The sequence below is a fragment of the Schistocerca serialis genome, chromosome 2 (genome assembly GCF_023864345.2).
Source record: "Schistocerca serialis cubense isolate TAMUIC-IGC-003099 chromosome 2, iqSchSeri2.2, whole genome shotgun sequence".
Taxonomy (NCBI): domain Eukaryota; kingdom Metazoa; phylum Arthropoda; class Insecta; order Orthoptera; family Acrididae; genus Schistocerca; species Schistocerca serialis.
The window spans coordinates 1,050,476,744-1,050,494,096 of record NC_064639.1 but is presented as its reverse complement, the minus strand read 5'-3'; the positions used below and the strand labels follow the sequence as shown (position 1 = coordinate 1,050,494,096).

Sequence of the window (17,353 nt, the reverse complement as noted above, 5' to 3'; positions counted from 1 at the left end):
TAAGTGTTTTGCCAATGAATGACAGTCTTTGGTTTACTCTACCCACAATATTATCTATGTGATCGTTCCAATTTAAGTTATTTGTAATTGTAATCCCTAAGTATTCAGTTGAATTTACAGCCTTCAGATTTGTGTGACTTACCGCGTAATCGAAATTTAGCTGATTTCTTTTAGTACTCATGTGAATAACTTCACGCTTTTCTTTATTCAGGGTCGATTGCCACTTTTCGCACCATACACATATCTTATCTAAATCATTTTTCATGTCGTTTTGGTCATCTGATGACTTCACAAAACTGTAAATGACAGCATCATCTGCAAACAATCTAAGAGAGCTTCCCAGATTGTCTCCTATGTCGTTAATATGGATCAGGAACGATAGAGGGCCTATAACACCTCGACACAAATCCGCCGGGCGTATTCGTGCCAGGGGCCGGCATGCCTTCCCTCTCGGGAAACAGCGCGTTAGACCGCGCGGCTAGTCCGGTGGGCCACCGAAACTTGGTAGATATGATAATGCGTTAATGTGGAAGAGATTTACGCTGGAAAGAGATTAGTTCTAATATGGTCAACAGTAAGAAAGGCGGATAGAAATGTTTCCATGTGGGATGTACTAGCAACGGGACGTGTGCAGAAAATGCTAAGCAAGTGAGAAAGGCATAATGTTGATTTCATTAATAACTGCAGCTTACACAATTTCTTCAATGTGAGCAGTGATGGCCAAAATTTGAATTATTTTTTTTTTTATTTTTTTTTTTTTTTTTGCAGATTAAGTCGGTACCGCAATAACACATTAGCATATTTACCAAATGTTGCTGCCATACGATAATTACAGCTCACATACGACCTCCGTATGCAGCTGTACATCAATTACAAAAACTCGCTGATGCGCTTCCACGGACCATCGTGCCGTAATTTATAGGATTTCAGAGAACTAAGAGTACACATCTGATGACAGATGCCTCCGGAAAGCTACCAAGGATTCATCGAATCTATGCCACCCTTAATCACTGTTTGTATTGTGCTCCAAAGTTGAATCAGCACACTATCAAGCCCGTGGTCATAACGTTTTGGTAGACAGTGTGGAGAGCAGTGTATGTAGTGTATGAACCTAGATATAGAGACGCTCGTATACATTCCCTTCCTAACATCTACGAACAAATCTTGCCTAGAATCTCTGAAGGTCAATTATTAATGTAAGTGTGGTCAGTATTGATGGAAGATCCAATCTTGACAGCATTTCTGATTGCAAGAATGCGTGCTCGGAAATCGGGCTGCGACCCATAAGCCAGTAGCAACGAATAATATATAACTAAATAGAATATAAGCAGTAAAGTGTAAATACACGACTAATATTTCCTAGAAGAAAAGGTTAGAATGATTACAGCATGCACAGAGCAGACAGTAATAGCCAAAAGGGCATTTCTCACTAAAATAAGTTTAATAGTATCAACCATACACCTTAGTTTGAGGAAGAAATTTGTGATAATTTTCACCGGTTATTGGTATATTCTGAGATCTAGTGAAGCCATCTGACTGTGTTAATTACAATGCCTATTAAATAAATTATAATATTATGGTGTAACAGGAAATTTCGCAGAATGGTTGAAATTTCTCCTCTTTGGAAGGAAACAAAATTCCTGTATTTAGCTGTGACATCATGTAACAGAGAACTAATCACATCTAGTGTCCCATAAGGTTCCATCTTAGGGTTCAAAAAGATGGCTCTGAGCACTATGGGACTCAACTGCTGAGGTCATTAGTCCCCTAGAACTTAGAACTAGTTAAACCTAACTAACCTAAGGACATCACAAACATCCATGCCCGAGGCAGAATTCGAACCTGCGACCGTAGCGGTCTTGCGGTTCCAGACTGCAGCGCCTTTAACCGCACGGCCACTTCGGCCGGCTCCATCTTAGGGCCCTTAGTTTCTCTTGGCCTTCTACCAGTGACTTTACCACATGCTAAGTCTTTCTATATGAAGATCACACAAACATTGCAATAAATAGGAAATCAAAAATGGTTTCAGAAAGATGGGATAGTGAAACTTTCATGGATATTAATAAATTGATACTAGCCAATTCGTTGTTATTATATTCTGAAAAGGCATACAGCTCGGAACGTGTAAGAGATTTTCTTCCAACAGATGTTTAAATTATGATAACTAGTAGAGAATGGAAGTTGAATGTGTAAAAACTCATGGGACTATATTTGATGATAAATTAAATTGGCACACGTGCCACAGAACTACCGATACGCCAATACAAAACTTTGCCTGCAATTCGGATGGTGTGAGACACAGATGGTATCAAAGTAACAACTCGGGATAACTCAACAAGCCAAGCCAAATATTTCAGAATTTAGAGGCATGTATTCACGCTCAGGCATTCAGCGGTTGCAGTGAGGAGGAGCGAGTGACAAACGACAGGTGAGTGCAAAGTCTAAAAGTTGTAAATTCAGTAGGTCGTAACTGCATACTGTCACAAACATGGATCAAGTTTTCGCTCGAGGTCGATTGCTGTGCCTGATATCTTGCAAGAGTCATGTTGGTCATGTTCTCGTCAGAGGTGAAGATGTTGGCACAGGAGATGAATTCGTGGCGGACGTCATCAAACTAGTCAGGGGACTGAAACTTCCTCGCAGATTAAAACTGTGTGCAGGGCCGAGACTCGAACTCGGGACCTTTGCCTTTCGCGGGCAGGTGCTCTACCAACTGAGCTACCCAAGCACGACTCACGCCGCGTCCTCACAGCTTTAATTCCGCGAGTACCTCGTCTCACACCTTCCAAACTTCGCAAAAGTTCTCCTGCATACTTTGCAGAACTAGCGCTCCTGGAAGAAAGGATATTGCGGAGACATGGCTTAGCCACAGCGTAGGGGATGTTTCCAGAATGAAATTTTCACTCTGCAGCGGAGTGTGCGCTGATATGAAACTTCCTGGCAGATTAAAACTGTGTGCCGGGCCGAGACTCGAACTCCTCAGTATGCAGGAGAGCTTCTGCGAAGTTTGGAAGGTAGGAGACGAGGTACTGGCGGAATTAAAGCTGTGAGGATTGGGCGTGAGTCGTGCTTGGGTAGCTCAGTTGGTAGAGCACTTCCCCGCGAAAGGCAAAGGTCCCGAGTTCGAGTCTCGGCCCGGCACACAGTTTTAATCTGCCAGGAAGTTTCATATCAGCGCACACTCCGCTGCAGAGAGAAAATTTCATTCTGGAAACGCCCGCTAGGCTGTGGTTAAGCCATTTCTCCGAAACATCCTTTCTTCCAGGAGTGCTAGTTCTGCAAGGTATGCAGGAGAGCTTCTGCGAAGTTTGGAAGGTAGTATACGAGGTACTGGCGGAATTAAAGTTGTGAGGAGGGGGTGTGAGTCGTGCTTGGGTAGCTAAGTTGGTAGAGCACTTGCCCGCGAAAGGCAAAGGTCCCGAGTTCGAGTCTCGGCCCGGCACACAGTTTTAATCTGCCAGGAAGTTTCATATCAGCGCACACTCCGCTGCAGAGTGAAAATTTCATTCTGGAAACGTCCGCTAGGCTGTGGTTAAGCCATTTCTCCGAAACATCCTTTCTTCCAGGAGTGCTAGTTCTGCAAGGTATGCAGGAGAGCTTCTGCGAAGTTTGGAATGTAGGATACGAGGTACTGGCGGAATTAAAGTTGTGAGGAGGGGGTGTGAGTCGTGCTTGGGTAGCTCAGTTGGTAGAGCACTTGCCCGCGAAAGGCAAAGGTCCCGAGTTCGAGTCTCGGCCCGGCACACAGCTTTAATCTGCCAAGAAGTTTCATATCAGCGCACACTCCGCTGCAGAGCGAAAATTTCATTTTGGAATCATCCCCTAGTCTGTGGCTAAGCCATGTCTCCGCAACATCCTTTCTTCCAGGAGTGCTAGTTCTGCAAGGTATGCAGGGGAGCTTCTGCGAAGTTTGGAAGGTAGGAGACGAGGTACTGGCGGAATTGAAGCTGTGAGGGCGGGGCGTGAGTCACGCTTAGTCATGCTTGCGTATCTTAGTTGGCAGGGCACTTGCCTACCAAAGGCAAAGGTCCCGAGTTCGAGTTTCGGCCCAGCCTATAGTTTTAATGTGCCAGGAAGTTTCATATCAGCGCACACTCGGCTGCAGAGTGAAAATTTCATTCAGAAGACTGTTGAAGGAAAAGTTGGTCTGTTTACAGATTCTACGATGTCCTCCTTGAGACCCACGCCGTGCCAGCACCATAGGTGGGGAGTCCCGGTGTCAGGACCAGAAGGCAGGCGAGGGGAGCGGCACGCCGGCCGGCCGTGGTCCCGCTACGGGGGAACGCCGTGTTCCAGGTCGAGGCGCCAGTCCAGTTCCACAGCCAGGGACTCAGACACACACTCCACTAACAGCCTCCACTTGTTTTCCCACTCAGCTGCACGGTCACTCCGTTACTTGAACAGGTTTTCTCAGGATGGTCACGGCCGCCAGTCGAGCTGCTGATCCGCACTCGAGCCTGTAAAACGCAGAGCGCGCTGCTGCAGTTGCTGAGACACCCGAGTCGAATTTGGAAGCAGCTCTGCTTGGATCCCTGGCCAGATCGTTCGATTACTATCTGAACAGTGTCCCGACACCAGTGTGCTACTAGTGCAGTGGTTCCCAATCTGGGTGGTAACTACCCCCTTAGGGGTAAAATGAAATTTTCTGAGGGGCGGAATCTGACCGATTCGATTCTGTTTCAGTCGTGAAACTATATCATTTACCAAGGATCATTACTATTATCACTGTTTTCATTAATACGGTGGAGGTTAGAGGCTTCTCACATACGCCACTCACTATACTACTGGGCATTAAAATTGCTACACCACGAAGATGGCCGGCCGGTGTGGCCAAGCGGTTCTAGGCGCGTCAGCCTGGAACCGCGAGACCGCTACGGTCGCAGGTTCGAATCCTGCCTCGGGCATGGATGTGTGTGTGTGGTCTTTAGGTTAGTTAGGTTTAAGTAGTTCTAAGTTCTAGGGGACTGATGACCTCAGATGTTAAGTCCCATAGTGCTCAGAGCCATTTTTGAACCACGAAGATGACGTGCTACAGACGCGAAATTTAATCGACGGGAAGAAGATGCTGTGATATGCAAATAATTAGCTTCTCAGAGCATTCACACAAGCTTGGCGCCGGTGGCGACACCTATAACGTGCTGACATGAGGAAAGTTTCCAACCGATTTCTCATACACAAACAGCAGTTCACCGGCGTTTCCTGGTGAAACGTTGTTGTGATGCCTTTCCAACTTTGAAGAAAGGTCGGATTGTAGCCTACCGCGATTGCGGTTTTTCGTATCGCGACATTGCTGATCACGTTGGTCGAGATTCAATGACTGTTAGCAGAATATGGAATCGGTGGGTTCAGGAGGGTAATACGGAACGCCGTGATGGATCCCAAAGTCCTCGTATCACTAGCAGTTGAGATGACAGGCGTCTTATCCGCATTGTTGTAATGGATCGTGCAGCCACGTCTCGATCCCTGAGTCAACAGATGGGGACGTTTGCAAGACAACAACCATCTCCACGAACAGTTCGACGACGCTTACAGTAGCATGGACTATCAGCTCGGAGACCATGGCAAAACGTCATTGTTTCGAATGAATCCAGGTTCTGTTTACAGCATCATGATGGTCGCATCCGTGTTTGGCGACATCGCGGTGAACGCACATTGGAAGCGAGCATTCGTCATCGCCATACTGGCTTGTCACCTGGCGTGATGATATGGGGTGCCATTGGTTACACGTCTCGGTTATCTGTTGTTCGCACCGACCGCACTTTGAACAGTGGACGTTACATTTCAGATGTGTTAAGACCCGTGGCTCTACCCTTCGTTCGATTCCTGCGAAACCCTACATTTCAGCAGGATAATGCACTATCGCATGTTGCAGATCCTGTACGGGCCTTTCTGGATACAGAAAATGTTCGACTGCTGCCCTGGCCAGCACATTCTCCAGATCTCTCACCAACTGAAAACGTTTGGTCAATGGTGGCCGAGCAACTGGCTCGTCACAATACGCCAGTCACTACTCTTGATGAACTGTGGTATCGTGTTGAAGCTGCATGGGCAGCTGTACCTGTACACGCCATCCAAGCTCTGTTTGTCTCAATTCCCAGGCGTATCAACGCCGTTATTACAGCCAGAGGTGGTTGTTCTGGGTACTGATTTCTCAGGATCTATGCACCCAAATTGCGTGAAAATGTAATTACATGTCAGTTCTAGTATAATGTATTTGTCCAATGAATACCCGTTTATCATCTGCATTTCTTCTTGGTGTAGCAATTTTAATAGTCAGTAGCGTACATACTTACAGGGTGACAATTCTTGAAGTATATAAAATAAAATCGTCACGCCTTCTGAGCGGTTTGCATCAGGACGTTCAAACTGCATGCTTGGCCGCGGGGCTTGATGAAAATTAGTATGGGCTGTATGGTTTCGTTTGGCGACGAAGCCCAATTTCATTTGGATGGGTTCGTCAACAAGCGAAATTGGAGGACTGAGAATCCGAATTTCGCGATAGCGAAGTCTCTTCACCCTCAACAGCTGATTGTGTGGTGTGGAATGTCTAGTCACGGAATAATGGGTGCGATATTCCTTGACGTTGAAACGTCCCCTTAGAAAAATTAATGAATTACTGTACTGATAAACCTCTTACGTTATTTGATTTTCAAACAGCTGAGCAGAACTGAACGTACTCAGACATTTCTCTCTTTAATTATTCTGATCAACACTGAACTGACACACAATATTTTTAGCGCAACATAATCTGACTTTCAATAATCCCTACAAAAGAAGGCCCTGACTAACAATAAAGTATACCTTTCATGAATTACTTACCTCACAAAAATCTTCGTTACTCGAACTACTGCAATACAGCGAGCGGCAATACTGCCGGCTAACTAAAAGATTGTAACTACTGAAGGCACTAACTACTGATAGGCATAGTTAGCAAATGAAAAATTTGATATAGAACAAACAACGTATTTACCTTAATAATATTCAAAAGTCATTCATGATATGCAGTATTACAAATTTACTCTTTCTGATGGTCACACGTCTAGATCGTCCGCTCTCAAAATTCTGCCATCTCTCTCCCTACATCCACCACTGCTGGCGGCTCCCCTTCAACTGCGCAACGGTGCGCGTTGTTCACGTGTAACTGCCCACCACTACAATAGAGAATATTCTAACAATGCAAACCAGCCACAGACTGCACACAGCGCAGTCAGTGATTTCCATACAGAGCAATCGTGACGTTACCAACGTGAAAACCTAAACAGCCTACTTACAACGTCACGGTGAGTACCGAACGCTATGTGAAAGTTTCGGAAGATAATTTCATCCCCATTATCAAAGTGACCGTGATTTCGACAAGATGTGGTTCATGCGGCCCCGTCGAAGCAGGAGAGTGTTTTATGTCCTGGAGCAACACTGTGGGGACCACATTCTGGCTATGTGGTATCCAGAGGCCACTGGCATGGTCTAATTGGCCACCATATTCTCCGGATCTGACCACATGCGATTCCTTTTTGGGAGCTATATTAAAGACGAGGTGTACAGCAATAACTCCAGAACCATTGCTGAGCTGAAAACAGCCATTCAGGAGGTCATCGACAGCACAAATATTCTGACGCTTCAGCGGGTCATGCAGAATTTCGCTATTAGTCTGGGCCACATCATCGCCAATGACGGCAGGCATATCGAACATGTCATAACCTAAATCCTAATATCTGTAGTGAGGTTTAAACGTTGAATGAAGTGTGTGCACGTTCCATAATTGTCACCATGTATGTTGTGCTTTGTTTCATACGTCACTGATGATAAAACTGAGACACGTACGTAACAAATGCTAAATCTCTCAAGAAAATGTCTTGTCCAGGTTTCTGATCTCATCTGAATGTCGCAGGTAAAATATTCTGTATCAGAACAGCGGCGGCCGCTCTGCCAGCAGAGACCCCACGCTCAGTCAGATGCCAGCAGTGGCAGGCCCCACTGCGCCCCCCCCCCCCGCCCCCCCCCCCCCCGGAGCCCAACTAACAGAGAGGCCGTGGCATCCCATTACGATAGCGCCCTAATGCGGAAGGTAGCGGCGGAGGCTAGTTGGGCTTAAGTAGCTCTAAGTCTAGGGGACTGACGACCTCAGATGCTGAGTCCCATAGTGCTTAGAGCCATTTCCCAGCGGCCAGTTTTTCTGTGAGGACGCTCTGTAGTTTGGATGCTTTTTGCCAGAGGAGGAATTCGCCGGCCAATAATGGCAAAAATTGCGAATTCTGTCTAATAAGACCCAAGTCGTACTCTTGCGGATTTTCGTTATTTTCAAACATGTCCTCTCAGGTGTGGGAGGAAGGCAGAAAACCTCTCCCACTACATGGCACAATTTGGAAACGGAGCTACAAGACTGCGGACACCTAGGCACAGCCGAGAACTGCGTGCTCTGCGAAAAAGTAATATTGAGTACCAACCAGAACGCCGGATTCTGGAAGTTTAAACCGAACGTTATTTCGAGGCGTCTCAACAAACATTCACTCGGTCCTCTGGGAAGCGACAGTTGGCTAGAGATCCTTTATCTTGCTAAAAGGCTTCTGTGAAGAGTACTATGCTTTTTCCAATAGAAAAAGTCCGTCCCAAGACCCTTTGGAAGGGTGTGGAGTCAGAGAAAATGGAATTCTCTTCCGTCTACCTGAGACTCCGCCTCAGAATCTGAACAATTCTGTGATAGATGATAGCCAATTCCCCTTAAAGGGAGTCTTAGCTTTCACTAGTCAGCCCTTAGGCTTTCAACAGATATATGAGTGCTGCACCGAGTGAAATTTGCACCCAACCAGAAATCTGCACTCAGTATACCTGGAAACTACCTGCTTGCTAGCGGCCTACCTGAGCCCCGAGTCCTCACTCACCCGCTCTCTATGCTCGCACTGGGGTATTATGCGGACCTGTCCCAGCCGTGTCGACCCCGTCTTATAAATGAACAACGCAAACAAAATATCCTACCTCCGGAAGAAGAGAAATTGCCTACATAACGTTCTACAATATTTGCTCTTACATACGTATACGACACTGGTTATACTTGTTTTGCTGTTTATATCTTACTTTCCTTTCTTTTGTGGCGGATATCTACATCTACATTTACATGACTACTCCGCAGTCACAAGTAAGTGCCTGTCAGAGGGCTCTTTGAACCGCCTTCAAGCTCTTTCTCTACCGTTCCACTCTGGAACTGCGCACGGGAAAAACGAACACCTGAATCTTTACTTGCTAGCTCTGATTTCTTTTATTTCGTTACAATGATCATTTCTCCCAATATAGGTGGGCCCACCCTTTTGCAATCGGGGTAGATAATTGGAGATTGAAATTTCGTCACAACATCTCTCCGCACCGAAGAGTGCCTTGTTTTAATGAGTGCCATCCCAACTCTTGTATCATATCCGTGATACTCTCTCCCCTGTGTCGCGGTAATGCAAAAGGAGCAGCCCTTCTTTGAACTTTTTTGACCTCCTCCGTCAGTCCTGTCTGGTAAGGATCCCACACTGCACAGCAGATCTCGAGAAGAGGGCGGACAAGCATAGTGTAAGCAGTCTCTTTAGTAGACCTGTTGAATTTTCTAAATGCTCTGCGAATTAATAGAAATCTCTGGTACACTTTTCCTATAAGATTATCTACGTGATCGTTCCAACAATTTAAGTTATTCGTAATTATAATTTCTAAGTATTTAGTTGAATTTACGGCCTTGAGATTTGTGTGATTCATCGTGCAACCAAAATTTTTCGGATCCCTTTCAGTACTTTTGTGGATGACCTTACGTTTCTCATTAAAATTTCCATTTTTACCACCATACAGATATTTCGTCTAAATCGTTTATAATTGGTTTAGATACTCTGATGACTTCACTAGACGGTAAATGACAGAATCATCTGCAGACAATCTAAGAGGGACGCTCAGACTGCCCCCTAATTCGTTTATGCAGGTTAGGAGCTGCAGAGGCGCTGTGACACTCCTTGTGAAAAGCCAGATATTATTTCTGTTCTACTAGATGACTCTACGTCAATTACTACGAACAGTAATCGTTTTGGCAGGAAAACACGAATCCAGTCGCACAACTGAGACGATACTCCACAGGCTCGCAATTCGAGCAGAGATCCCTTGTGAGGAACCGTGTCAACAGCGTTCTGGAAATTTGGAAATATGGAATCCATCTGAGATCCCGTGACGACAGCACTCTTTTCTTCTTGAGAATAAAGAGCTTATTGTGTTTCACAAGAACGATTATTCTGAATCCGTGCTGACTATGTGTCAACAGATCGTTTTTCCTTGGAGGTAATTCATATTTTTAGAACACACTGTATGTTCCAAAACCCTACTCCAAATCCACGTCAGTGATCTAGGTCTGTAATTCAGCGGATTACTCATATTTCCCTGATTGAGTATTGTTGTGGCCTGTACAACTTTCCAGTCTTTAGGTACGGATCTTTCGTCAACCGAGTGGTTGTTTATGATTGCGAAATATGAAGCTATTACCTCAGCATACTATTAAACGGACTTAACTGGTACACAACCTGGACCACAATGCTTGCCTTTATTAAGTGATTTGAGCTGTTTCGCTACATCGATGATATCTGCTTCTGAGCCAAGTTGGCAGTAGATCTTCATTCGATTTCTAGAATATTTACTTCATCTTCTTTGGTGAAGGAATTTCGGAAAATCGTATTTAGTACTATCATCGGTCGGTAATATTGCCGTGCATACTTGAATCTAATTCGGGAAATCTTTACGCTTTCTCACCAAAAAGTTTCTTGTTCTTTTGTTACCTAAGATACGCCTTTGCGAAATTTATGACGAATACTATATTGTTTTGAAGTGTATATTACTTAATACACAATTTTATGATACTCTTGCATCTTCCACTTTGCAATAAAGAGAATGATAAACACAATATTACCCAGGAGTACTGCTCATATACACACATCAAAAAACGTTTTGCATCACCTCGGTTTCCAGAACTCCTGAAGAGACACGTTGACTGTTGATACTGTCTCACAGCGACAGTTCCTCTGACTGTTCAGCGATGTCACTAAACCCGCCCAGAGATGTGAAGAACCATGTACGAGCAGCGCCTATTAGACGGAGAGGGTCCGATAGCAGATCAGTTCCAGTCATTCCACCAGGAAGGAGGTACACGGCTCGTGAAGTCTGTAGTTCAACCGTGCCTACACGGTCAATACCGCGGTTCGATCGCGTCCGCATTATTACTTTGTGCCAGGAAGGGCACTCAATAAGGTAAGTGTCCAGGCGTCTCGGAGTGAACCAAAGCAATGTTGTTCGGGCATGGAGGAGATACAGAGAGACAGAAACTGTCGATGACATGCCACGCTCAGGCCGCTACTGCTACTGCAGTGGTTAACCGCCACCTATGGATTATCGCTCGGAAGAACCCTGACAACAACGCCACCATGTTGAATAATGCTTTGCGTGCAGCCACAGGACGTCGTGTTACGACTCAAACTTTGCGCTGTAGGCTGCATGATGCGCAACTTTTCTCTCGACGCCCTGGCGGGGTCCATCTTCGCAACCACGAGACCATGTAGCGCGGTACAGATGGACCCAACAACATGCCGAATAGATCGCTCAGGATTGACATCACGATCTCATCACGGATGAGTGTCACCTATGCCTTCAGCCAGACAATCGTCGGAGATGTGTTTGGAAGCAACCCGATTAGGCTGAATGCCTTAAACACACTGTCCAGCGAGTGCAGCCAGGTGGAGGTTCCCTGATGTTTTGGGGTGGCATTATGTGGGGCCGACGTGCGCCGCTGGTGGTTATGGAAGGCGCCGTAACGGCTGTACGATACGTGAATGTCATCCTCCGCCCGGTAGTGCAACCTTATCGGCAGCATATTGGTGAGGCATTCGTCTTCATGGACGACAATTCGCGCCCCTATCGTGCACATCTTGTGAATGACTTCCTTCAGGATAACGACATCGCTCGACTAGAGTGGTCAGCATGTTCTCCAGACATGATACTAGGGAAATACAGTCAGTGCACAAAGGAGACTGCTAATAAAGTACTCGTGTGACCCGTGCTATAATATTGCTCCCGTGTGTGGAACCTTACCAAATACGACTAACTGGGACTATTCAACGAAAAAGACACAGACAGCCCCAATGATCACAGATCTATTTGACATCTGGGAGAGTGTCACGAAGATACTGTAGAAACTGAAATGGCGCATGCTTGAAGCTGCAAGCAAACTATCTGGAGTAAGTCTAGTTAATAAGTTTACAGGGCAAGCTTCAAATGATGGATCTAGAAATGTACTACAACCACTACGTATTGGTCCCATAGAGATCGCGAGGACAGTTTCGACTAATTACAGCACCCACTGACGCCTTTAGGCAATCAATATTCCCGCAATCCGCACCTAGACTGAACGGGAAGGAACCTTAATACATGGTATAATGCGAAGTACCCTCTGCCATGCACTTGACAGTCTTTTACACAGTATGGCTGTAGGTGCAGACTTATTGTTATAAAGAAAATTGTTTCCATATTTTTAACTCACGTATAGAGGTCGTGCGTACATTGGTGTAGGATTGGGAGAAGAAGCTATGTTCAACTCATGTCACCTACTGTATGCAGTATGAACCAGAACTTCACCGAGGAAATTTCGGAATTTTTTGATGGATATTTTCTGAGTACTTTGTTATTGGGACCCGTGGTCTCCAGTGGCCCGTTAGAAAGTATATAGTAACGTAATTATGACTTAATTTACTGTATTATCAGAAGTAACTTTGTTTAGGTGAAAATAGTTTCACATCAGTGAAGAAGCCTGTAACACTCAATCACCTAAGCTTAATAACACGAAAGGACCCTGTTATTCTTGGGCGCCTATGTACAGATGCAAAACTGCTGGTACGGGAACAGCTGAACATATTGTCATTGTGCCGTTTTTCCACTACGTTCAATCAGCGTATTGACGAGATGCGCATCGGACTATCATCAGTAAACCTGTCCCTAGTGCTGTGTATCACTGTTAATGTACAAATAACACTGCCGGAAAACAAATATGAGATTGCAAGGAGCAGTACTGAATGCAAGAGTGAAGATCAAGAGCAAAGTAGACCCTACTGCTGTCAGCAGTAAGTAACACGAACGAATACTGATACAGTTGGTAAGGAATCAAACTAAGTGTAACTAATGCGTAACGAATCAGAAGAGATCACACGTCCTTAAACCAAAATACTTGGGAAATATCCCAAGAAAATTTCCGAAATTTTGTTGGCGGAGTTCCGGCTCACTCCGTACACACGCAAAATGGCATTTTCGTTAGAACGACAGCGCGTCTTAATGTACATTGCATGCTGATCCATGGGTATAGAGCACAGTTTGTGTTGAACTACGCTTTGTTAGGTAAAAGAGATACGATTTTTAAAACCCATATTTACACTACTGGCCATTAAAATTGCTACACCACGAAGAGGACGTGCTACAGACGCGAAATTGAACCGACGGGAGGAAGATGCTGTGATATGCAATGATTAGTTTTTCAGAGCATTCACACAAGGTTGGTGCCGGTGGCGACACCTACAACGTGCTGACATGAGGAAAGTTTCCAACCGATTTCTCATACACAAACAGCAGTTAACCGACGTTGCCTGGTGATGCCTCGTGCAAGGTTCGCAAGAGAGCTTCTGTAAAGTTTGGAAGGTAGGAGACGAGGTACTGGCAGAAGTAAAGCTGTGAGGAAGGGCCCTGAGTCGTGCTTGGGTAGCTCAGTCCGTAGTCGGCTCTCAGCCGTGCTAGTGTGCGGAGCTGCTCCGCGCGCCGTCCGATGCTCCGCTCTGGGCGGTGTTTACTTCCGCGTCGCGGTGTTTGTGTCTATCGAGTCCAGTACTAACGTACACCATGGCGCACTCGTACCGCCGTGCAACGATCAAAGTAACGTTTCAGGCCGAACATCCACGACCCAGAGCTCTCGAAGTCGAACAGTCCCTACGTGAGGATCTACGTTTGAACCCCCAGGACGTAATCGGCATACATTTTTCCATCACTGGAAGTGTTGTCTACATAAAGATGTCGACGGAGGAAATTTGCAATGACATCATTTACCGTCATGCCACCGGACTGAAATTTAAACACTCTGATGGACATATGGGAGCTGTGACGGTCGCCCATGCTGGATTCGGTCTCCGGACATTGCGGGTGTTTGAGCTCCCGTTCGAGGTGCCTCAGGATGTGGTCATTGCCGCTTTCCAACCATATGGCACCGTCTTGGGTCATGTCGCGGAGAAGTGGCAAACATTTACGACCTACCCCGTATTAAATGGCGTCCGGCAAATAAAAATTGAGCTGACGAAACATGTCCCATCGTACCTGCTGATTGGAGGTGTGAGGGCCATCGTCATGTATGATGGACAGCCACGAACGGGCGCAGGATGTGGCCAGGAGGGACATGTACGTTCCGAATGCTTACACCGCCGTTTAATACAGACGCCGTTACGTGAAGAGACCCAGGCTTCGACGGTCACGTCCTTACCCATCACCTACGCCAAGGTTGCGCAGGACCCCGTCGTACCAATCTCGATTGCGCCAGCAGTATCGTCAAAGCCACCCGCCGCAGCACAACGCGCCGAGGACACAAGCACGGCGTCGGCTCCAGTGCTCGCTTCAAGACCGTCCGGTTTGCAGACCGAAACCGATGTTCCTGTTGGAACCATGGACGTCGACTTCGGTGTCGTGCCGACGTCTGCCTTTGTCCAGACAGGTTCGGCGTCAGACGACGGGCGACCACATTCTGATTCAGAAGGCCACATCAGAGAACAGCGGTCGCCTCGCAAACACAGGAAACGACGACGAACGCCTTCCGATGACGCCCTTTCTCAGACGGCCCCACGAGATGTCGACCTGATGTCTGACGGTGATCTCCCACATTGCGTCCAGTCACGCGATGTGGCAGCAACAGGCACCCCTCCTGTGACGCCTACTCTCCCAGCCAGGGACGTGTCCTCGTCGTTGTCAACGAATGATGACGGCGGTCCCCCTGCCACTCATGTTGCGGAATCCACAACACCCGTTCCGGAAGTACATGACCGTCACATGTCCACGTCGTCAGCTTCCTGGGCCGATGACGTTGAAGAAGAAGTGGAACAGACTGCCAGCGTGTCTGCACAGGAGTCCACCTCGGCGACACTGGGGCTGGCGCCCCGCCAGTAATTATCACCACGGCGGGACCACCGGCGGGTCTCCACCTGCCGGCTACATCTACCGCACGTTCTGCAAATACTGAGGGTGGCCGTACACAGCAATATCGTATCGCCACGATGAATCTTGCCACCATTCGTGCCCCCCATAAACTGACCATGTTCAGAGACACTATTTACTCTGCGGATGTGGATATAGCACTCTTACAAGAGGTGTTTGTGGCTGACTTCCTAGTTCCCACCGGATACAACGCCCATGTTTCCCCCTCATCCGATACCGGTAGCGGCGTCGCCATCCTGCTACGCGACGGACTCCCTGCAGAGGACGTCATCTACCTCCCCACTGCGCGAGGTATGGCCCTCACACTGTTCGGCGTGCGTATTATTAATATCTACGCTCCGTCCGGCACTGGCCGCCGTCATGACCGACAAACTTTTTTTGCCGAAAGCGTCACACCCCTCTTCACCGGTCCGCAGGACGATTTGGTACTCGGGGGGATTTTAACTCGACACAAGAGCCCGCGGACCAACTCCCGCGACATTCCCCTTGTGCATCTCTCTCAGTGGTCATCGACCGTCTCCGACTTGTTGACACATGGAAGAAGCTCCACGGAATTCAACCGGGCTATACATTCTACACCTCTCACTCGTCAAGCCGCATAGATCGCATCTACGTTACCCGCTCGCTTGCTGATGGCACACGTCATGCGGAAGTTTGGCCCTTGGCCTTTTCAGACCATGATGCGTACCTCTGTGACGTCACTCTCGCCCGACAGCAGGTGTGGCATAGTCGTGGTCTGTGGAAACTCAATGTCGCTCACCTGACCTCCTCAGACTGTCGCCGTATGGTCGAAGAAGCGTGGGCACGCTGCCACCATCGTCGAGAAGCCTATGGCTCCACCTTATCATGGTGGCTCTCCTGTGCAAAGCCGACCCTCAGGAAGACTCTGATGAGTTATGGGAAGGAATTAAAGGCGTGGCAGACTAACACCCTGCACTTCTACTACACCATTCTACGTGACTGTACGACGATGCCTTTCTCGCCAGCCCGGCAGTCGATGGTCCATCGCACGAAGGCGCAGATCTCCTTGATCATGCGGCGTAACTTGGAAGGCACTGTAGTCCGCTCTCGAGCTTCTAATCGAATCCCTCAAGAACGTCCGTCGATGTACCACCTCCTTCAGGAAAGACAACGACGACGACGAGCTCTGATCCAAGTCCTCACTGATGTGGAAGGGCGCCGGCACGACACCCAACAAAGCATCGGTCGTACTCTCCATGCTCATTTTGCCGGGCTATACGCAGCCGTACCGCATTCTGCAGCACTGATCACAGAAGTCGCTCAGCTTACTACGAACACTCTTCCGGAGGATGCAGTGCATGACCTCCAAGACGACGTAACCACAGATGAAGTGGTAGACGCTATCAAGGCGGGTTCCGATAACAGATCTCCTGGACCTGACGGTATACCCATCGAATTTTATCAAAGTTTTCACTATTTGTTGGCTTCCACGTGGACGGCAATCGCACAAGAGCTGATGTCACCGATGACAGTGGTCCCGAGCGCCTTTCTAGAAGGAATTATTATCCCCGTACATAAACCGCGCGGGTTATCGAGGGTCCAGGACTATCGACCAATTACTTTGCTCAACAGCGACATGAAAATATTCACACGGCTACTGGCATCGCGACTCAGGAAGGTCGCACGTTACGTCACATCCTGCGACCAGACTTCCCTAGGAGGCGACAACAACATCCGTACGGCCCTTTGCCGTTACAGAGACATGAGATAGCATTAGCGCATCATCAGCGTCTCCCTGGCGCCTTGGCTTCACTGGACTTTAGCCAGGCTTTCGACCGTGTTGACCACTTCTATTTACGGACAGTTCTTCAGCATATGGGTTTTCCTGGCGGTATTGTCACAGTGGTTATGCGCCTGTTGAGTAGTGCAACCTCTAAAATCATGTACAATGGTCGTCTTACACCGTCCCTGGTCATCGCACGATCTGTACGACAAGGATGCCCTCTGTCCACAATTTTGTATGCTTTCGCCTTGGAACCCCTGCTCCAGGGCATGCGCCAACGTTTGGAAGGGATGGCTGTGCAAGGCCACCGTTTTTGTTGTACAGCCTACGCAGACGACATAGTACTATATCTGCGCAGTGAAGATGAAG

General features: G+C 47.3%; 1 non-coding gene across 1 annotated transcript; it reads left to right on the top strand.

The window, feature by feature from the left end:
* Positions 1-3,669: 3,669 nt before the first annotated feature.
* Positions 3,670-3,744, top strand: Trnas-cga (transfer RNA serine (anticodon CGA)). Its single transcript has one exon. It is a non-coding gene; the product is annotated as a tRNA-Ser (tRNA).
* Positions 3,745-17,353: the final 13,609 nt, after the last annotated feature.